Source organism: Stenella coeruleoalba, assembly GCF_951394435.1.
Source record: "Stenella coeruleoalba genome assembly, chromosome: 8".
Lineage (NCBI taxonomy): Eukaryota > Metazoa > Chordata > Mammalia > Artiodactyla > Delphinidae > Stenella > Stenella coeruleoalba.
In genome coordinates, this window is record NC_137154.1 from 40596412 (window position 1) to 40620883 (window position 24472).

Consider the following 24472-nt stretch of genomic DNA (forward strand, 5'->3'; position numbering starts at 1 on the left):
AGCAAAAGGTATAGTAATAGCTTCAGCCTTTTCTCCAGAGCATGATTTCTCAACAGTGAATCGCTTAACATCTTTTGCCATCTAGAGAGGCTGATTTTTCAAAATCATTATGTCCTGTTTTGTTCTTCCCTCAAGTTATCGCTCTCCTCTCCCATGTTTTATAAATGACAGGAAGAAGTCAGGTGGCACCTTTTACACTTTCCCTGGAAATCTTAGTTGTAAAATCTAAAGTTCATCACTTACAATTTCTTCTTTGCACATAACTGCTGGAGATAATTTTGCTAAGTTTCTGTCATTATGTAACAAGGATTTTCCTTCCCCAGGTTCCAATAACATGTTCCTCACTTCCTTTTGAATCCCCACCATCAGCATCCTGAAAGTCCAGATTTCTACTAAAGTCTGTTTAAGGAAATTTGCACTTTCTCATACATGCTTTTCAAAACTCTTCCAGCCACTGCCTATTCTCTGGTTTCATTACTGCTCTCACATTCTTATATATTTCTGGATCCCAGTTTCAGGTAGTAAAATGTGAGCTAGTTATCTACTGCTGCGTAACAAATTAATACAAACTTATTAGTTCAAAGTATCTGCAATTCCCACAACCACTGTCTTAGTTCCAGCTCTTATTTATTTCATGCCTGAATTATTGCAGTAACCTCCTCCTGGCTTCTTGCTGTGGTCTGGCTTTCTCCCATTCAATCTACCCTCTTCACTTCAATGAGACAGATATGATCTTGTTGCTCCTCCACTCAAAGAACTTCTAGAATCCCTGTTTTCTACTGTTTTCTTCATAGCATAAAAGATTTCTCAAAATACAGTCCCATCCTATATTTTCAACTTCGTCTTCATCCATTTTTCCAATAGTTACTACTTACCATTCTCCAAATATACTCTTCATGTCCCTATGTCTTTATTTGTGTTACCTCCTCTGCCTGACTGCCCATCCACCTGTCCTCTCTCCCAATCTGCTAAGCAAAGTTTTCTCTGTCCTTCCTTGCCCAATGCATATGATACCCCCTCTGTGATGCTTTCAGTGACACCCTTATCCCTTCACTCAGCTAGGCAGAATTATCCTTTTCTTTGTACTCTACAACCTCACGCCTCAAAGCGTGATCCATGCACCAGCAGCATTGGCATCCCCAGGTGACTCATGTGCACATCATATTAAAATACAGATTCTAATTCAGTAGGTCTGGGCTGGGGCAAGAGATTCTGTAATTCTTACAAACTCCCCAGTGACGCTAATACTGTTCAACTGAAGGCCACACTTCCAACAGCAAGGTTTACAACACTTTGATTATAGCTTTGAATACATGATAGTATAGCTGGTTAACATCTCTGTCTCCTCTCTTAAACTCTAAGTATCTTAAAAGCAGGGACTATTAATCTATTTTTTCCTTTGCAGTCTCCAGAGTGCTTCATATAGCACTCAGTACTTGGAGGATGCTAATAACTTAATACCTGTGTTTTACATAAAAGAATGATGAACAGATCCCTTATACAAGCTGTTATAGTTAAGTGTACCTGTTTGAGACTGCATAGTGAGGAGAACTTAAGGAATTGTACACTGAACTTGGAAGAAGAGGAGGTCAGAGATTGAAAAGGGTCAGGGACAGGAAAAGGGGTCTAAGTCCAACACCTACATTAAGTGTCAGTTAAGAGCCAAGATCAAGAAGCATTTTAGAGGGTGAAACCAGGAGGCAGGTATATGTCTCTAGAGAAGGAACAAGAGATTCCATAATCCCCAAAGTCACCTTTGGAGCCAGAATGAGAAGCTCCTTTTGGGAGAGATGCTGCATGCTTGCCAGAGCAAATTCCTGAGGATCACTTTAGCTGGGATCTGGGCATCACATTCCCCACCCCACAACCCGAGTCAGCTGGCACTTTGATCTTGAACTTCCCAGCAACTACAACTGTGAGAAAATAAATTCCTGTCCTTTAAACCACCCAGCGTGTGGTATCCCAAGCTAATAAAAATTTTAACATCATTTTTTAATTTATTTAACAATATTGGACAAATTTGTTTTGAAACCAAAAATTCCTGCATCTGCATTATTTGTGGGTCTGATTTTTCAGTTTATTTCTGATGACTCTTATTTATGATGACTTCTACCATGGGTATTTTTGTGATTTTTCAATTTTTAGTTTGTGTTCGTTGGTACTTAATCAATGGAAATTTTTATTGGTCTGGGTTTAAATCTCCAAGAGATAATTAACATTTGTTTCTATTTGCCATCTGGGACTGTGACCAGTTCATGATAAGTTTAAACTGAATTTCCTATTTCATTAAGGAAAATTTTCTCTGTTTATTCAGCTTGGCCACTCTTTTTGAATTTGCTGAGGTCCCTCATATATTGGATGGGTTTTTTTGTTGTTGATATATATACATGAAATGACTAACATTAATCAGTGTTAGAAACTAATGTGTCATCCCTCAGTAAGTATCTAGATGATTATTTGATTTACCTGGAGGGGGAAGGCATCTCTGAGTACAAACATAACTGTATACTATCGAGTGTAAAGAGTGGGCAGGAATGGACCCACAAGTAGATTTTCCAACAAGGTGCTCCAATATCCCTCGTAACATTAAAATTGAAGTAAAATATTGACCTTGAAATTTTGAAAGTTTGAAGTTTCAGATCATTTATCTTTCACCTTTTTTTGGAGCCACGGAAATCTTCCTAATCTAGGTCCTTTAGGGGAATAGCTTGCCAAGTGTATCCTCTGCATGTGATTTATAAAACATGATATACATCCAAATTCTCTCTACATTAAAGTTACTCAATTTACTCTAATGGCCCTTATATTAAAGTTACATCTATTCATAGCAGACAACACCTGTAAGTTTAGCTTGTAAGTCATTAGCTTGATGTACAGTGCTTGTTAATTTTCATCACTACAGACTTGGACTTGGGGAGGAAGGCCTCTGAATTTTTCAACTCTATCCTAAAATGACTGTTCCTCATACTAGAAAATTATAAGGATACATAAAATATTTCTGTTATAAGAAAAACTGCAAAGGAGCGAGCTGATCATGAGTGATGATCCAAAATGGCTCCATACTGGTCAGCCTCTACCCTGTGATCTCTTTTCCCTATTTCTATCATTATGTATTTATTGTGTCAAGGATACCTGCATGAAAAACAAAATTTCTCCTTTAAACTCACTCATAAGTAAATATGATACTCAGGGCTACCAAGCTATAGCCACTTTAGAACACCAGATTAGAAGAAGGTGGGTTTGGCTAAAACATGGTCTCCAGTTTCTTCCCAAAGGTACTCCCTTTCCCTAAACTGAAGAATAAACTAGCAGGTATCCTACAGTGTTGGCTTATGACCCACTTCTGGCACTATGTTGACTCATAGCAGCTCGTGTTCCAGCTTCACTGAGCACCCCTAGTTGCGAGATCACCCTACCAGAGTGCAGGTCCTTCTGTACCCTGTTTCCTGCCTCTGTCTCCACTCCTCTTGAACTCTCTTTGCAGCACGGTCATGGTATCCTGGTGCTGGAATGGAATATCAAACTGTGTATCTTTATAAAGATGTTATGTCTCTTTGAGACAACTTACCAACACAATGCAACTTCAATGTTTTTTTTTTAATTATAGTAAACAGAAGGGTTCTAAGATTCACTTTGAAAATAAGCGGTCAAGAGATTTGAAAAGAACTCTGTGGTACAGATCACCTCTAACAATATTAGAACATTATTTCATATTTTAAAAAACGACAACTGATCTACTGTATAGCACAGGGAACTACATTCAATATCCTGTGATAAATCATAATGGAAAAGAAGTATGAAAAAGAATGTGTATACATATATATATATTTATATATAACTGAATCACTTTGCTGTACAGTAGACATTAACACAACATTGTAAATCAACTATACTTCAATAAAATAAATTTTTAAAAATAAAAAACAATTATTGTTGAAATACTGTGATTCTGATATAGACAGAAATGTGTATCTGAGAAACTGAATGAAAAGGCAAGAAGTAGACCCAATTATTTAGACAGATGGGTAGAAAGATAGATAGATGATAGATCTAGATAGACGACAGATGCATGGATAGATAGATAGATAGGTAGATAGATGGATAGACAGATATGATAGATGATAGATCTAGATAGATGATGAATAGATAGATAGATTAGATAGCTAGATATGCTAGATAGATGATTAATAGAGTTAATCAGTGCTAAGGGGTGGCTTTGGGACAGGGTTGACTCATTTATTAGATGCAATAGGCACAGTTTAGGGGCCCACAAAAATGTTTTAATTTTAACATTTAAAATAAGAAAAAAAGGAAAATTAATAATAATAATCATATAATAATGAATCCAGCCTGTTATATTCACCTTTACAAGAAAAGTTATAAAATACGGTTTTTAATATTTTTCCTATGGAGCCTATGAAGGCATAAATGCCTAAATCCCCCCAAAATCAAAAAGCAGTCCTGACCTGGAGAGCTTTAGCCTTTCTCATCCATAATCTCCGTCATGGTCACCACCATCATAAAGCTACCTCACAACATGCACCAACAGTGAAAACAATGTGCTTGTTGTAGAAGTGCAGCTTCAAGACAAGGAACCCACCCTCCCATTTAACAAGATTGCTCCCTATTGCTCTCTCTTATAGACTCCAAGCTGCCACTGGATTACCAGTTTGGGGAAACATCAAGTTATAGCCAAATCTTATATTTAAATATTACAAATCTATTAAATAACTTAATTTTCATAAACTGCACAAAGCAGAATTGAGAGTTTTTATGTGTTCATTTAGATGATAGCAACTGATCTTTGAAAGAATTCATAAAGGAAAAGATCAATATATAACTTCAGTATAAGAACCAACAAATCACAGTGAAAATGAAAACAGCAGGAAAAGTATTTGTCTCAAATGTTAGAGTAATGGATTATTATGTATAATATATAAAAAGTTTACCCTAATATATAAAAATATTATAAATGCCCCCTTTATGGCAAATGAAATAAACAACAAAATGTAGATAGTAAGCAAACAAGGGAAAATGTTCAGGCTACAGCAAACTTCAAATTGAACAACAAAGTATGGGTTTTTTTTTCCCGTACGCGGGCCTCTCACTGTTGTGGCCTCTGCTGTTGCGGAGCACAGGCTCCGGACGCGCAGGCTCATTGGCCATGGCTCATGGGCCCAGCTGCTCCACAGCATGTGGGATCTTCCTGGACCGGGGCACGAACCCGTGTCCCCTGCATTGGCAGGCGGATCTCAACCACTGCACCACCAGGGAAGCCCCAACAGGTAAATTTATTCATTAATTATAGAGCCTTTATTTTGTGTTCAGCACTGGGATACAACTGTGATTAAGACCTCTCCCCTCTGTTCACTGAACTCACAGTTTACATATAGATGGATAAGGAGATAATTGTAATATAGTATAGAAGTCACAAAGTGATGGGAAAAAAGGAAGCAAGGTGGGAACCAGAATCCTTAGGAGCCACATATCTTATCTCTTTAAAGGGATTTTATCTTTAAAAGGGGCTCAGGGAATTTGCTTCTTTTGTTATTCCACTTCCTTCCATGTCACATATTTCTCTCTTTCTGGCTCCTCCCTCAGAGACATAAAAATAAAAATGCTCAAGTCTCTCTTCCATGGCAAAAATTAAATTTTGACTCCACACTCCCCTCTTATCATGTGTTCTAATAACTCTCCTTCCTTTTTACTCATAATTCCATAATTCTTGTTTCTAATTCCATTCCAGTCACTGCTTAGCCCACTATTCAAGTTGGTTGTGACAATTAAAACCACAAGAAAAGAAAGATTACACAGGAAGATGTAGGGTTTGTTCAATCCAGTTGGAGGACATAGAAATTACAAGCCAGAGAGCAAGCAGGGTGTCTAGAGCATGGTGAACAACAGTGGGGAACGGCAGGAGTTGAACTTGGAAACATAGGTAGGGGCCCCACCATGTGGGGTCTGTAGATCTCAGTAGAGTTTACAGTTTATCTATATGCAATGGAAAGCCATGGGGTGTGGGCCAGGGGAGTGGGGCTTCAGCAAGAAAGGAACATAATGTAATTGATGTTTTTAAAAGATCACTCTGGTTGCAGTGTGGAGAGTGGGTTGATGGGTCCAAGAATGGAAGCAGGCTATTGCTATAAACCATATGAGAGACGCTGATTGTTTGATTTAAGGTAATAGTAGAGATGGCAAGAAATAAATGGATATGGGATATATTTTAGAAGTAGAGCTAGCAATTTGCTGATGACTTGCAAAGCTTGGGACTAAGAGAATAATCAAAAAAGATGGAATCAAATTCCTAGATGTTTGGCTTGAGCATCTGAATGAATGCTTGTGTCATTTACTGAAATGTGCAGTACTGGGTTAGAAATAGGTATGACATGAGGTCTTCTTAGGATCTCCTAAAAATTGAAACTCACAAGACTACCATCAGTCACACTTGCCACAGGTCTTCTTAGAAGGATACAGGAGAGAAATCCCAGTTGTTCAGCAGGGCACATCACAAGGTTCCTCTTTTGTTAGCTTCCTTAAAGCAGTCCAACAGCAGCCCATTCAGTTGTCCAGAAACTACCTTCTTGCCAGGTGACAGCCCAGATGCAAGGATTCCAGATCTGTATCAGTCAGGTGCCGGGGCTTACTTAGCTTAATAGCTTCTTTGCCTAAAGGAGCTAGTATCTATGTAATTACTCTAAGGACATAGCTTCCAGTTTCCCAGGAAGGCTAATGGCAATTACAAGAATCACCACATGTGGGGGAAGCCCTAGAGCATGCTTTCCCACCAGGTATTTACAGTTCATTTATGCTTCCTCCCACTCCATGTTTAGATTACCAAACAGGGGTCATTTTTACTATAAGAGATGTTGCTTAGTAACATAGTTGACATTCTTACCCTCTTCAGGTCATTAGGAGAACAGAGCTACACTTTGAAGGTCAGGTTCTTACGCAGAATGGAAAAGAGTTATGCTATTTACCCACAGAACTAGAAATCAAAATTTCTGTTTTTGTCATGTGAAGTATTAAGTGGAGGTGTGAAATGAGCAATTTAATATATGTCTGGAGCTCAACTGGGTAACTACATTTACGAATAATCAGCATATTTAAAGCCCTGACAGCAGAGAGCCTCACCTAGAGAAAGAGGGCAGTGAGGAACAGGCGGGGCCTGGGGGACCAGCTGCCGACCCTCTAGGGACTTTTCCCCAATAGGCCTTCTCCATCCTTGATTAATAAATTGTAGGAACTTTGTTCCTCATTCACTCTGTTCTCCCTCAAAGCTCTTGGCTGTAGAGATGGACTGTGGCCAGTAACCCCTTCAGAGACTCCTAGAAAATTTGCTTTTTCTCCTCACGTCTGAGTCTCCTTCTTACAGGGACAAAGAGATCAGAAGATGCAGTTGTTCCTGTCCTGGTTAAGTGAGCTCATACATGGACCCATTAGTATCTTCTCTGAGACTGTCTTCAAGGTGGTCTGGGCATGGAAGCTAAGGAGGCAAAGCAACGTAGGACTTCACAGAGTGACTTCCAAGCGATGTTGCAAAGATTCCTGTCTTTTAATTCATCACAGAGCATATCATTTACAGATAAGCCCTTCTCAGGGCAGGGCTCCAGACTGTAACAAACGCATTTCTAAAGTCTGTTCCAATATAGATGGAAGGAAGGAAGAAAGGAAGGAAGGAGGGAAGGAAGGAAGGGAGGGAGGGAGGGAGGGAGGGAAGGAAGGAAGGAAGGAAGGAAGGGGAAGGGAAGGAGGGAGGGAGGGAGAGGGAAAGGAAGAAACTAATACAGGCTCTACAAGGGAATGCCTTAGTCACTTGGGTTGACTTGGATTTCCCTTTGGAATTATTAAGGCTGAAAGGAAAGTGTGACAGTGGAACATGTTTGTACAAGAGTGCCTGATGGTTGGCATTGTAGCTTTCCAGGGGTCTGGTCATCATTTTAGAAGTCTGAGGAAGGTTCTTTCTGGAAAAGAGAACAAGAGAGCTGGGAACTTCTGTCTAATATGACTAAGACTATAAGAAGCCAAGACTCCATGCACTCATTCATCCAACAACATTACTGGCAATGAAATAGAGATGTACCAGCTCTGGTCTCGGTGGCCACTAGGGACAGAGGCAAGAGTAGCAGAAGATTCATTGGCCATTAACTCCCTAGAGGACAATGAGACTAGATTTAGCCCCATCTAGGGAGAGATGGAATCTGACCAGATTTTATTATAGCCTCTTGGAGAGAAGGGTAGAGTGTAGAAGGCATTGAAAATCTATTTTTCATGCAATTCTACCCCACCACCATAATTTAGACAATATCCTCTAAAGTCCCACACCTAAAGACATATCTCTGCTATTTCTTCTCTCCCCCGTACATGGTTTGCCCAGCATCTTCATGAACTCCAGCCCTCATGGCAATAATAGGAAAAAAGTAGATTAGGTGATGATATCTATTTTACAGGTGAGGAAACTGAGACCTGACCAAGACCACGTGACTAGTAAATGAAAGCAAAGTAGTAAATGGGAAATTAATTGGCCTGGGAACTCAAGAGATCAAAGTTATCCCCCTCTCTTTGTCACTAAATCAGATAGGCGACCTTTCCTTCTTTACCTGTTGCTTCACCTGACAAGTTCTGCTCCGTATGGATCCTTCCAGTTCCCCACTATGAAATGATAAAACCATTACCTCCAGTGTAAGGGAGAATCTGAGATCAAGATACCTGATACCACCTGGCACTAGTGCCTGCCTGGGAACCAGGACTCTGAGAATACAAGAAAAGTCATCCACCAGGGGACATTTTCCTTGTTCCTAACTTTTCCATCAAGAGGGATGCTACAGGGCTTCCCTGGTGGCGCAGTGGTTGAGAGTCCACCTGCCGATGCAGGGGACACGGGTTCGTGCCCTGGTCCGGGAAGATCCCACATGCCGCGGAGCGGCTAGGCCTATGAGCCATGGCCGCTGAGCCTGCGCGTCCAGAGCCTGTGCTCCACAACGGGAGAGGCCACCAACTGTGAGAGGCCCGAGTAACAAAAAAAAAAAAAAAAAAAAAAAAGAGGGATGCTACTCAGGGTTATCTTGTTTATTTATCCATTATTAATTTTATTAATTCCCTCATTCAAAAAATATTTATTTTCAACACAAACAATTTGAATCCCATGTTTCTTCTACAAGTTGTATACAGCCCAGCAGCAGAGATAAATACGTGCACATGGCAGGACACTCACTGGAGCTGCAGCTCATATGCCACAGGGATGGCACTGACAAGATCCCCTTGTCAATATGCTCACGTTCATGTTCATTTGGCCATTGGAGACCAAATCAGTTGCAAGAAGGCAATTTCTGGGAGGGAAGAGAATTGGGAAGTAGCCATTTCCCTGACTGATGTCCAAACACATTGGATGGACTAGGGCTGTCCTGGTTGAGGCCAGAAAGCAGAAAAAAAAAAGCCATGGCAATGAGAATGATGTGTGAGCACCCAGGAGTAGACTGGGCCCCAAGCACTTGACCAGGAGGAAGAAAAGGCTGCTTCTGGGAATCGTGTGCTGCTGGAAAGAGGAAAATCCCAAACTAGCGGCGTATGTGCACACTGGGGGAAATGAAGAAAGGTGTGTGAGTATAACTCAGAGCTGTTACAGGAGCAGCTTAAGACTGAGTCTCAGAGCAGAAATCTCCCTTGCACTTAGGAACAAGACATCAGTGGCTCCCCAGTGCCTGGAACAGTGAGTTACAACCAAGGCAGCCCTACTCCCCAAGAGAAAGAAGCATGCAGCCCCCCCTAAAAAAAAACATTATTCATGCCCAATCTTCAGGTTGAGAAGAACAGCCATGGTGACTCACTTTTAACTCATGTTTCCTAATGAAAATGCATCAGAATCATTTTGTTGTCACAGAAACAGGGTGAGAACCATAAGCCTAGATGATAAAGTCCACTTAGCAAGGCATACAGAACCCCTCACAATTGATTTCAATATACCTTTTAGCCTCTTCTCCAGCCTCTGGCCAGTTTTCCCCCTCATGTCCATTCTGTTCAGGAGCTCTGTGGTTTGGTGAAATTGGTTCCCCCTCCCCCAGCTCTAAGAGTGGGTGTGATGTTTTTAAACCATCACAAATTCTTACAGATCTTCCCACCAAGAGGTGGGGACTTGCTTTGACCAATATAATGTGACAGAAATTATGTTGCACAGGTCTCAAGTTTGGATGTCAAGGGTCCTTGAGCCTCTGTTCTCACCCTCATGAGGTGCTGTGTGCATGAGAACGTGCCCCAGCTGGCTGGGTGGAGAGGACACACAGAAGAGAACAGAGGCAGCCCGGACAATCAGCAGACGTAGAACCAACACCATCCAGGACCAGCTGGCCCCAAGCTGACTTGCCAAGTGACATTAAATGCATGAGTGAGCCCAGCCAACACGACATGGAAGAGAATGAGCCATCCCAGCTGAGCCCTGCCCAAATTCCTGACCCACAGACTCATGAACTAATAAATGGTTGTGGTTTTGAGACACTAAATTTTGGAATATTTTTTTATGTAGCAAAGGCTAATGGAAACAGTGAGCTAAGCCAATCAGAGTGAATTCTTCCCTCCTGTCACAGATGATCCAGAATATAGGCCAAGTGATCAGTGCAGGCTCACGGGTGGTTCAATCAGTGAGGACCTCAAGGTCTTGGCTGGGGATACCTGGTCAACGTTGTTCCTCCCTACTCTGTGTAGTGTGCTCTGAGGTGAAGTTGGAACTATGCAGCCATTTTGCCACCATTACACAATCAGCCCGAGGACGAAACCCTTACATGACAACTCTCCAGGAAACTGCAGAGAAATGGAGTCAGAGCCTTGGTCAATCTCTCTTTCAAACTGCACTGGAACCTCACATTTTCTCTAGGCTTTTATAATTATAGGAGCCATAAATCCCTTGGTTAATTAGGACATTTGATCTCTGCTTTGGTTATCTGTAACTGAAAGTGTCCAACTGATATACTCTCAAAGCTCTGTACCTGTGGTTTCCAAGTTCATTTCATCAATGAAACCCTGCTTTCTAAACAAAACCTTAAGGAGAAGCATAAAACAAAAGAGAATGTGTTTAAAGTCGGAGTGGGCAGCCCAGAATCCTGAGAGCAACTTCTTTGCTCCTATATTTGATCCCTAGGTCTGCCGTATGCAAGTACCACCAACTAGGTAACTTACAACAATGACATTTATTATCTCCCAGGTCTGGAGGCTCGAACTCAGACATCAGTGTGTCAGCAGCACCCTGCTCCCTCTGAAGCCTGTAGGGGAATCTTTCCTTGCCTCTTTCCAGCTTCTGCTGGTTTGTTGGCATCTTTGGTGTTCCTTGGCTTATAGATGCATCACTCCAATCCTCCATTTCACATGGCTTTACAGTTCTCTCTGGGCCTCTTTCCACTGTGTGCCCTCTGTGCCTCTCTGTGTCCAAATTTCTGCATTTTATAAGGACACCAGTCATACTGGACTACTGTCCACCCTAATGACCTCAGCATGGTAAAGACCCTATTTCCAAAAAAGTCACATTCTGATATGGTGGAGGTTAAGACTCCAATATTTATTTTTGGAGTGACACAATTCAACCTATAACTCTCCATCCCACAGTAGTACCTGAGGCAACCTTGCAGGAATTAGAGCTCTGAGGGAGATGGAAAGTGGTTTTATTTCTTTGTCCTGTTTCATATTCTGAAATTCTTCCCCAAAGGTCCTTCTTCCTCCTCTCAGATTATAAGACTCAGATTGGATGGGACCTACTCTTTCTGCTCCTCCCTCCAGAAGAAACAATTCCCCTCTCTTCTGTGTCTCAGACTGGCTGATATGTCAAATAAAGCATAGGCATCACCTCATTATGGTTAAATCTATATATATTTGCTATTTTCACACTGGATTATGTGTGACCTTGATGGCAAGACTGTCACTTGCACCTGGCTTAGTGGCTAGCAAACAGAAGATATTCAGTAAGTTCTGGATGAAATAAAAGTATGTGGCCTGATATTTTTTATTAATTGTTAGAAGGTGTTATTTATTAAATAATATAAATTTAAAGGATAATGACTTGGCAAAGACTCAGGATTTGACTCCAGACTATGACATCAAAATGGTCTTGGGAATGAGTAGGAGGAGAAGCAATTTGAACATTGACTGGACATCATCCTTGGCCCAGGTTTTCTCCCCACTCAAGCTTTCCTTGATGCTAGGAATCCCATTATAAGAATGCCTAGACATCAAGTGTACCACCTAATGACTTTTGTTTATTAGAGTCTTTTGTGGTTTTGTAATTTTTATTCATTGATGCTTCTCAAACATCCATGTAAAGGCTGGTATGAAAATGGCAGAATAACAAAATCCCAACTAGTAAACATGTAGCTTGTGAAGCTGCCACTGTGCTTATTATTATTGTTATCGTTATTGTTATTATTATTATCTCTGCTGCGAGGAACATTTCAGTCTTGGGAATCCCATTGCAGCAAGGAGTAAAGAGTATTACAGACTCAAGGGAAACCACCTCACAGAATGTCATATTTTATTTTTATATAGAAAAACTGATATTCACAGATCAGAAATTAATTTCCCAAAGTCTCACAGCATATTCACTGACAGATTTGCAACTAGCATCTGCCTCAGTGGTAGAGGGACTACACATTCCAGCCTGTCCAGGATGGTCCCAGCTCACACCTGTTGCCCCATTTAATTATTAATAACTCCCTCTCATTCTCTGAAAAAAGTCCTGATTTGATTGATAAATTACATGATTATCCTGCTCACTGGCTAATGTCCATAAAAGTTAGTTTGGACTTTCTCAGTGAAGATAATTTCAGTTGTAAGTAAGAGAAAAACCAACTGAAATTGTATTAAATCATTGGAGGGACTTATTAGCTCATGAGAAAAGTGGAAACACCAAAGGCTTAGTTTATTTTGACCTGTCTGATGCACAAGGCACTTTCTCCAAAGGCTGACTCCACTTCACTGGGACAAAGTACATAGTGACAACCTGCTTCTTCATCCATACCCTGTGCTACATGAGTCCTCATTCCATTCCCAGAAAAGAGAAAAGAAAACTCTGTAACCACCCACCACCCAAAAAAAACAAAGAGGCATATTTCTCAGAGGCTCCCAGTGTATGAATCCTCATGCTCCTTGACCTAATTCTGCCTGCATGCCCATCCCGTCACCAAAATCTGCAGCCAGAGAATAAGGTCACACTAGTCTGAATCAAATGTCCTTCCCCAAGGGCCAGGGGTGGACTGAGCTTCAGCCAAAGTACTTGGGCTGGGCAGGGGTTGCACGAATACCCAACAAAAATCAGGGTGAGTACCAAGAGAAAGGGAAATGGATGTTGGGGAGTCACCCTCTTGTCCATTCACTATAGAGCTTGCTGTCTTCAAAAGGCAAGTGGGGTTTTGGCCTTTGAACAAGTGCTGCAAAAGACAACCCCAGAGAGCAGTGATCCAGTTTTTGCCAGAAGTCCCCATCAGGTAGGATGGTTAAAGAGCACAGGGGGGCTGTGGGGCATTTCCTCTGTACTCACCCAATGGGTCTGGTAAGAGATTGGGTCAGGGCATCAGATACATATGGGTTTGAATTCCAGCTCTCCTACTTACGTTGTAACCAAGTGAGTAGCTTAATCTCTCTGTAGGTGTTTGACTCCCACGAGTAACCTGGGGGCAATAATGCCTACTTCAGTGTTTTGAGAAAATTTAAAAACATCAAAATTATCTAGCACAGTGCTAACTACACAGGTAATCAATTTTCTTTCTTTGTGCTTTAATTACTTGTTAAGAGAGAAAAGTATCAGAACAAGGAGCTACAATAGCCTGAGTTGATCTTTTTCCCAAAGAGAAGATCCTATTATCTGAGTTTCTGAGACACAGCTTGTACCTACATCTCCCTGGTCCCTGCTGCAAACATACTGACAAATTCAGAGTTTGGTTATCCTATTTCTACACTTGGTTGCCTACCATCTCTGTGTGGTTTTTTTCACCAGTGTGTTAATTACTGATGTCACAGTCTTCTTTCAGATCAGTTCCTTTTAGAGTCCACACTTTGCTCTCTACAGATGCCTAATCTCAAACGTTATATATGAGATAACTCATTTTGTCCTAAAGTTCTGGAAGATTCTCACTTTAGTCCCCTATGAACATAAGCACCTTCCTTGCCTATCCTTCCTCTTAGTGGAGAGAGTTAAATGAGCTTAGGATGTGAAATCCTTCCACAAAATCAAACTCACTATGCAGATAAGGGTAGCATTATATGTACTGCTAGAGGGCCAAGATTTTATGGACCCCAAATCAGGCAATTTTCCCTGCCCTCCTCACTACACTCCCTGTAATTGACACTGCAGCCTTGTGTGGAATCTTTTTCAGCTTTCTATTTTGAAATAATTTAGATTTTTCAGATGAGATGCAAAGATAGTACGGAGTTCCCATATACCCTTCACCCAGCTTCTCATGGTGTTAACATCTTACATAACCATGGCCCATGTATCAACATCAAGAAATTAACACTGGAACAGTGAAATGAACTAAACTATAGAATTTATTCAGACTTCACCAATTTTTCCACTAATATCCTTCTTCTGTTCCAGGATACCACATCGCATTTAGTTGTCATGTCTCATTCTCCTTTGATTCTTTAACAGTTTCGCAGTCTTCCCTAGCTTTTTCATGACCTTGACACTTTTAAATGCACTGGTCAGATATTTCCTTCACTGTCCCCCAATTTAGGTTATCTGGTATTTTCTCATGATTAGATGGAGTTTATGGATCTTGTAAAACAATATCCCTGAAGAGAGGTGCGTTTCTCATTGCATCATATCAGGGAGTCCATGATGTCAGCCTGTATTACTGATGGTATTAATCTTGATCACTTGGTTAAGGGAGTGTCTGCCAGGTTTCTCCTGTTACTACAGTTATTATTTTTTCCTTTCCATATTCTGTCTGTTAGATGAGAGTCACTAAGTTCAGTCCACACTTATGGCCACTTAAGCACTTCATTATTTTCTGGCAGTACATGATATTCCAAACTCATCTTGTATTTTCCCTGCCCCTGCCCTAGAATCAGCTATTTCTCCAAGAATTCCTCTTCAGTTTACTGGAGAATGTTATGTAGAAACCAAGATCTGGGTGCTAAGTGTGCTTCATGTTATGGTCAGTTTAAATGTTAAAGAACACAACTATTATCATAGCTTTGTGATTTATCTCCTCATCTCTTTATTCCTGATGTTGTTCCATTGAACAAGATCCTACCTTGAATAGCTTTGTGATTTATTTCCTCAACTCTTTATTCCTCATCTTGTTCCATTGAACAAGATCCTACCTTGAATCTTTCCAACACATCTTCATTTATTCATTTATTCACTCACTCATTCATTATTCAATATTGAGCTCCTACCATGTGTCAGGTACTCTTGTATTTGACACTGGGAATGCAGTTGTCCTCTTGATAGTGTATGTACACATTCTCTGAAGTAATACTTGATGAGATGAAAAAGATAGATAGGAATTAGTCAGGAAAAGGGAAAAGGGTGGAGGGTGAGGTTAAAAAAAAAAAAAAGAAACGCAACGCATGTGCTCTCCAGTGCATACACCCAGAAGGACACTTAGAGGATTGGGATAGCTATGTTTTAATTCTATTATTAAGTAGATAATATTTTATATTTGAGAGTAGCCCCAATCTCTCACCAGTTGTACTCAATTTTTAAAAAATATTTATTTATTTATTAGGCTGTGCCGGGTCTTAGTTGCAGCACACGGGATCTTTGTTGCGGCATGCGGATCTAGTTCCCTGACCAAGGATCGAACCCAGGCCCCCTGCATTGGGAGCATGGAGTCTTAACCACTAGACCACCAGGGAAGTCCCTGTACTCAATCTGAGAGTGGGTAGGGAATATATAAAATCTCCAACTACACGATAATTCTATATAAAATAAACTAACGACCAAAAGAATAAAACACCAAAACCAATGAGAAACGCTAACCAACTATGTGTCCTAGAGTAATTCTGTGTTAATTCAAATCAATTAATATAGAGAGAGTAACCACTACGTGGTGTTTACAACACACCACAGCTGTGTGCACACCAGCTGTGTGCTGAGAATAGAGAAGCAAACAAGGAAGTCACAGCCCTGCTTGTAAGCAGCTTCAGTCTGGTGTGATAAGCACCATAGAAGGGAAGTGTATGGAGCTATAGGGCATATAGGGAGGGATTTAACCACCTCGGTGGTCACAGAAGCATCCTAGAGAGTGTGGCACTAACACGGAGGCTTGAAGGAAGAGCAGGAACTAGTGAAGAGAAGAAACCAAGATCTGGGTGCTAGATGTACTACATCTTTTGATCAGCTTAAACCTCAAAGAACTCATCTATTATCATAGTTTTGTGATTAATTCCATAATCCCTTTATCTACTCTTAATCTTTCCACTGAACAGGATTCTATGTTCTCTTCAATATCCCTTCATTCATTAATTCGTTCACTCATTCGATATTTACTGAGGAAAGAGGAAGGAAAAGCATTCTGCATTTGAGAACAGCCTGTGGGAAGGCCAGGATGAAAAAGGGCATGGTGTGTGCTTAAGGAACAGAAGGAAATGCATTTTACCAAGAGAGAAAAGAGCAGGAGAAAGAAAGGCAAGAAATGAGGCTGGAGACTTGGGAAAACACCAGGTCCCATAGCTCCTGCCAAATCAGTTGAGGGTTTGGGGCATTTTTCCAAGTGCAGTGAAGAGCCATGGAAGGCTGGTAAGTCAATGAGTGACCAGACAGGGTCACCTGGCTGCGTGGGGAGTATAGGTAGGAAGGAAGTGAAGCATTAACCTCTGTAAGGCTTAGTAAGGTTAGTTTTCTTCCTGCCCCACAAAACTGGGGTGAGGAATAAACAAGGGTACACATATAAATTCCCTGGAATGATGTTTGCCACATGATAGGCGATCAGAAATTTTTAATACCTTCTTTAGTCTAACAATATTAACTGTTTTTCATCTACTCTCATTTTTCTCTTTATTCCCATAATTATATTTTGGTGGGGGGGGGGAATTAACCATTTAAACTTTTTGCAGCAATTAAACTTGATTACTGAGCTAAACACAGTGAACAAACATGAATAGGACATGAGTTCTTCCTTAAGGCATAATTACAACGAGGCATAACATACTGTGATATGACCTACACTGATGACATGAGCCAAAGTTCATAGGGAAGAATGACATCCTTCACCACTGTCCTTAATGTTAGGCAATATGTGTGGCACAGAGGACTTCAACACAGATTTCTCGACCAAATGAATGCATTCTCTGGGAGCTCAGAGGATGCAGCAGGAGGCTTGGGTGCACTGTAAATTCAGTCTCTTAGGATTTAATACAAGTTCATTGAGGACTATGGCTTTCTTTCTATATATTTTATTGATTAATGTTTAGAATTATTGTTAATATGCTTTGTTTTATTTTTTATGAAAGTTTTTCTGAGTGATTAGTCACATTTTCAAATCAAAACTTTCCTATCAAGAAACACTGTGTGATAACATGAAAACATCAAATCTATACTGAGATGCTGGTTTGATAACATTGTTTCTAATTATCTTTGTTATTTTCATCTGAGTCACAGAAAATACGAGGCAAATTTCATTCCCTATTGTTGACTTTTCTTACCACCTACCTGCATGCTGGCCACCTAACCTAACCCCTAGCTGACGTGTGTTTAGATAATCAAATTATTTTTATTCTTAGTCTGAGCAATACACCAGTGAACTTGTATGAAAACTGTGTAATGTCAGTAAAGTAAATGACTATGGGGTTATAACTAACATGGCTCCCTCTAATTAATATATGTAGTTCTCCCAGTTTCTATGCTAATGTATTTTATTTTTGAAGCAAGTTGAAAAATGAGGAGAGTAATCATAATGGTTTTGGGAACACTTAACATTATTGTGGGAAAATTAAAAGCTAAAGCTGTTTCATTCCTGTGTTTACAGTTCTTCAGAGTCTTCTGGTGGAATTGACCTTGGTCAAATTGCTTACTTTTTCTTAAAGAGTTTTAACTATTTCAGATGAAAGCCATGACTGGCTATTCTCAATGCGTTAAAGTCTAAGTCAGTGGCTCCATGAGTGACAGCTGTCGTGCACTGGTATGATCACTGAGGGAGGACAAATGCGCTTTGAACACCTACACATGTCCCTCAGGGAAGAAATCATTTTAAAGAAAACTTGAAAACTAATTCTGATACTGTTAGCAATTCTATTGTTTTTATGCATTTGAAAGTACTTTTATTATAAAACCCAAACTCAAACTAAGAGATTTAAAAGTACAAAGAATGTGGAAGAGGAAACAAAAGTTCCTATTTCCCAATTCAGTTTCACAATCCCATACCCCAGTTGTCATTGTTAACAGTTTCTTGTTAATTTCTCCTTCCAGAAATGTTTCTCCTCATACAACTATGTGAAGCATCTAGTATATATTTTAACACAAATAGGATCATCCTATACACGATTTTGTAATTTTCATTTTTCACTTAAAATTAGGTCAATACATTTAGATCTTTATCTTCCTTTTAATGCCTGTATAGCAAGGGTCCCCAGCCCCCGGGCAGTGGACCGGTACCAGTCCGCAGCCTGTTAGGAACCAGGCCGCACAGCAGGAGGTGAGAAATAGTTCAAAATATTATGTTTATTTTTGGAACAAGGAGATCTAAGTTTTATTGTTTTCCCTTTTCCTGTGATTCTGAAAAACTGTTTTACTGGAACCATCTGTTTGTTTCCTTACTGGATATGTAATATTCATACTAGTCCCAACTATGACTAAAAACTCTGGTAGTTGCATGATCACCAATTTTTTTTAATTGATGAGAAACTATTTTGTTTTTCCATTTCCCTCTATTTAGCATAATGATGATAATAATCATTATTATTAAGATATTGTATCTTCATTTGACTGATAAGGAAATCTATATGTGAAAAGGTGAAGCACCTTTTCTAAAATCATATTAGTGGTGCAGCTGGGAATGAACCTAGGTCGTTGTAATAAGCCTAGGTTCTTATGGTTAATTAATTAATTCTAAAGCATTGGGTCAAAAGTTTTGTTACATCGGGCTTGTCGGTAGGAAAATCTTTAGTCATGATTGTCTGTTGTTCCGTCTGAGAGACTGAACTAATAGAACAAAACAGGATATAAAGAGACAATGTGAGGAGAACTAAAACACTGTGTTGCTTCTCCATTCTTTTCCAGCTCAATTTCATGGTTCTATAATGTAATATGATTAAATGCCATATTAAGATAAGAAGTTAGTAGATAGAAGGAACCACAGAAATCTTGCTAGTGGGTAAAAGAGACCACAGAAAGGTTCTTGCAGGAAGCTGAACTTGACCTGTAAGATGAAGGAAAGGAAAGACCTTTTGTGAAGACTCTGATAGTTTAGAATTAGTTCACAAGACTGGTTGTGCATCAGAATCACCTGGGGAGCTTAGTAACTACTCAATACTCAGACCTGACCCAAGGAGACTCAGATTCAGTTGGCAGAAAGTGGGGCCTGGGAATGCGATGTATCATATCAGATGTAGCTCATGTAATAAGCCTTCAGACCTCTTTTGGAAAACAGGCTTAGGGCACTATTCATGTTTTGGTTTTTTTTGTTTTAACCTTTAATCGTTGGCATTTTTTAAAAAGTTTTGATGTTGTTCTCTCTTGTCATCACAGTTTTTTTCTGGCTTTTTTTTTTTTTTTAAATACATACAAGGTAATGTCTGTTCTTTAATAGAAGCCAAGATTCTGATTCATTCTTTAGCAATTATCATATTAGGTTATTGTAATATCTTTTATGCCAAATAAGATGAAATTCTATTTTTGATGTTTTTGTTGGAAATGAAAATGGATAAGTCTCCTAGAGTATATGATTTAGGGTTACTTGATATATTAATATTTACATTTTCTTTAAATATTAAAGTTCTTTGCCACTAAACTACACCAGTAGTATTTGGTTGAATCCTCCTTTTTAGTACAGAAATGACTGCCTCATGGAATCAATGTTTGGTACAGCTTTGAAAACTGGATGGATACTCCAGTGACTTACCAAAAGAATGATTTCTCCCAGGAGTGAACTGTTACTGTTTGGCATTTATCAGAACTTCCTACAAGCATCTAGAAGGCTTTTAGATCTTTCTTTCTCCATTTCTCCAATCCTACAGTGCACTAAGCAGGGTTCCCCACAGCAGTATTAGGATTTGCACATTGGGCCTCTTATATGCTTCAATCTCAATAGGAAATTCATTTGTTCATTTAACAGCCTTTTTGAACATATACTATATCCTAGGCACTAGAAATACAAAGGTTAACATGACAGACACCATACCTGCTTTAACGGTGTTTATGGTCTGATATAAAAGAAAACAGATAATTATATAATCTGGTATAGTAATTTTTTTTTGGGGGGGGAAGGAAATGCTCACCTCCTTTCTTTTTTAAAAAATATTTATTTATTTATTTATTTGGTTGTGTCGGGTCTTAGTTGCAGCAGGTGGGCTCCTTAGTTGCGGCTTGCCGGCTTCTTAGTTGCGGCACGTGGGCGCCTTAGTTGCAGCACGTGGGTGCCTTAGTTGCGGCAGGCAGCCTCCTTAGTTGTGGCTCACAGGCTCCTTAGTTGTGGCATGTGAACTCTTAGTTGTAGCATGCATGTGGGATCTAGTTCCTGGACCAGGGATTGAACCCGGGCCCCCCTGCATTGGGAGCATAGAGTCTTAACCACTGCACCACCAAGGGAAGTCCCTGGTAGAGTAATTTTATCAGGCAGAGTTCTACCAGGGAAAGAGCACAAATATCATATATATATATATATATATATATATATATATATACACACACACACACAGAGAGAGAGACAGAGAGAGAGAGACAGAGAGAGACAGAGAGAGATTTGTTGCAAGGAATTGACTTACACGGTTGCAGAGGCTAGCTAGGAAAGTCCAAAATCCACTGGACAGGCCATAAGGAAGGGAAGTCTGGAAATTCTCAGCAGGAGGTGATGCTGCAGCTCACAGGTATAATTTCTTATTTCTCAGGGAAACTTCAGTACTGCCCTCAAAGCTTTTAAACTATTTGAATCAAACCCATTCAAATTATGGAGAATAATTTCCTTTACATAAAGTCAACTGATTATAGATGTTGTTCACATCTATAAAACACCTTCACAGCAACACCTAGATTAGTGTCTGATTGATTAATGGGATACTATAGCCTAGCCAAGGTGATACATAAAACTGATCATCACAGTAATGTTTAGAAAATGCTATTGTGGAGAAAGAATAAAATGAGAAGGACCCACAAAGTAGGGCATCTATCTTAGTCTAAGGGGAGTCAGGTATTTCCCGAAAGAGATGACAATTAACATGAGAATGAGCAAGATAAAGAGGTGGATAGAGAATATATTCTGAAATATGGAAACAGTGTAAGCAAAGGCCAGAAAGAGAGCACTAAAATCTCTTCTAATTAGATTTTTTTTCTGGCTTCCTTTTTCAGAACAATTACAAGGTGATGGCTGTTCAACAAAAACCAATATTTTACTCTTTTTTTTGGTAACCATTGTATTAATTTATTGTAATGTCTTTAGTGCTGAATCAGATAAAACTCTATTTTCATATTTTAATTAGCAGTGAGATATTTTAATTGTCAGTGAGATGAAGCACCTTTTCATATATTTATTTGACATTCAGGTTTCCTCCTCTATAGATTGCCTGTTTTTAACCTCTGCACATTAGGGGTAGTTTTCTTTTCCTTATTGATTACATATGATTTGGATATTACCAAAAATCCTTTGTCTTTATATGCATTGCAGATATATCTCCCAGAGAACATCATTCTAACCTAGGAGGTACTTTGTAGGCTACAGTTGCAGGTGAGTGCAAGGCAACCTCGTTAAATCAGAGAGTGCTGGGGTGACCTGGATGCCAGGCTCAAGTCTCACTTCTAGGACACAGCCCCATACTGAGCAGGAAAAATAGGGGCACAGGAACGGAAAAGGGAACAGACAGCCCCTTTCACAAAGCACTGCATTTTTTAACAATTCAAATAAATGGCAGAAGAGGAAGCTCTAAAATCCTTAAGCTAGGAAATCTACACTGACTATCCTCCCTTCTAGCGCAGGCAAACTCACCTCGTTGAAATATAATATAAGCAATAGAAAAGAAAAGTAGTCAAACCCACTCAAAATTATTATCAGAAAAAAAGGAAAATTAGGATCAGAATAACATTCCTTCAAGCAATGAAAACAAGCCAGAACAACATGCCCACAAAATAAAGAAAAACTGTATGCTACTATTTTAAACAAACAAGCTAAAAGAAATTAAGAAAATACTAGAAGTTTAAAAGAACTTAAATTAGAATCAAAATAACCCAGAAATAATATTATCAGAGAAAAGAAAAGATTTGAAAATGGAACTTACAAAAACAAGGAATGTGTTAGTAATTAAAAAATATATATCTTTAGAAATGAAGACTAAAGTAGAAGTAATACATTGGTGAATAAATGGAAAGGAGGGATATTTTTAATTACAAAGGATTTAAGGGAATGCTCTGGCACTCCAGTGGTTAGGACTCCGTGCTTTCACTGCCAAGGGGCTGGGTTCAATTCCCTGGTAGGGAACTAAGCTGCATGGCACAGCCAAAAAAAAAAAACAAAACGGATTTAACAGAAAGTGACACAGAACATTAGCAAACTGTTAGTGTGTATGTGTGTGTGTGTAAATCTCCAAAGAAGAAAACCAAAGCAACTGAACACACCAGAATACTAGAAAACAATCATTGAAGAAAACCATTCCAAAATAAAAGATAACTCAAAATTACATATTGAAAAGATACACTGTATACTCTGGAAAATCAACCCACAATGATTGCCATCAAGGCATACTGTAGTAAAATAATTAGAATTCAAAGAAAAAGAGAAATGCATTAAAAAATAGATATTCAATAACAAAAAGTTTTAAAGCCTCTTTCAGCTAAAAAGTTTTCAATTATGCTATCAAACAACCCTTGGATTAAAGCACAAATACAGATACAATTAGAGAATTTTTTTTAAAAAGAACATTAGTGAAAACAACATTTCAGAATCCATGAGATACAGCTATTGAAGTTACCAGAGTCAAATTATAGCATGAAGTATCTATATTAATTCAAATAAAAGTGTAAATTTAACACAACATATTAGAAGTTATGACCAATTCAACTATACAAAATGAAGCAATTAGAGGATTAAGAATTGTAAAGAAAGAGATAAACCTATCTCTATTTGCAGATAATAAAATTAAGTGTCTGGAAATCCAAAAGAACAAGAAGACTATGCTTTAATAAAATAACAAATTAATTGTAAAGTCAGTGTACAAAATCAATAATCCCTATAGTAGTTTAAACAAAAGGTAGTTAAGAGATATAATGGATGAGAAAAATCCATCTAAAATAGGAAGAAAAACAAAAGAAATATAGAGAAAAGAAAGAGAAAAGAGAAACAAAGAGAGAAAGAAGAAAGAAAACTAAAATACTTAGAACAAGAAATAGCCACAGCCTAATAGGCCACAACATAGGTTTGAACAAATGGAAATTTTCCTCCTTTCTTGAGTTGAAAGACTTAACATTAAATCTATGTCAGTTTTCCCTAAATTAATTTATAAATTTCCAATTAAAATATCAGCATATATTTTTTACAAGCTAGACAAGTTCATTATAAAGCTAATTTAGTAGAACCAAGAAATAACAAAAACCAGAAAAACCCTAAAAAAGAACAAAGTGGGGGCTCGCCCTATCAAATATAAAAACATATTTAAGAGCTTCTAAAATAGTAAGTATAGTATTGGTGCACAGATAGTCAGACAGTCTAATGATATAAAATAGAAAATACAAAAATAGACCCAACAGCATATGGTAATTTGTGTGACAAAAGCAATAATTCAAATAAGTAGAGAAAAGATAGGTTTTTTAAATGTGGTATTGTGATAAGTGGATAGCTTAATAGAAAAAGATAAAGTTGGATCCATTTCTCACACCATAAACTCCAAATGAATCAAATGTCTAAACAGAAGTGACAACACCATAGAACTACTAGAGGAAAGCTGAGGAGAATTCCTCTACAACTGCAAGTAGAAAAAACTTTCCTTACTATGACTAAAAATTCAGAAACAATGAGAAAAGACTGAGCTATCTAATCTCATATAAATAAAACTTTTGCATAAAGAAAAAAAACATGAAAGCAAGGTTTAAAAAAAACAGAAAACTAGGGAAAAGTTTATAACTTACACCACAGATAAAGGGTTGATATCCTTAATAAAGAGTGTCTAAAAATAAAGAATTTTGATCCATCTCCTAGAGTAATGAAAATAAAAACAAAAGTAAAGAAATGGGACCTAATTTAACTTAAAAGCTTTTGCACAGCAAAGGAAACCATACACAAAACAAAAAGACAACCCTCAGAATGGGAGAAAATATTTGCAAACAAAGCAACATGACAAGGGATTAATCTCC

The 24472-nt window shown here is 38.8% G+C and overlaps 1 protein-coding gene across 6 annotated transcripts in view; it reads right to left on the minus strand.

Annotated features, from left to right (window-relative positions):
• The window catches only part of CALCB (calcitonin related polypeptide beta), a 157601-nt gene that overhangs the window by 96775 nt on the left and 36354 nt on the right, over window positions 1–24472 (minus strand). The gene's annotated exons all lie outside the window — the stretch shown is intronic.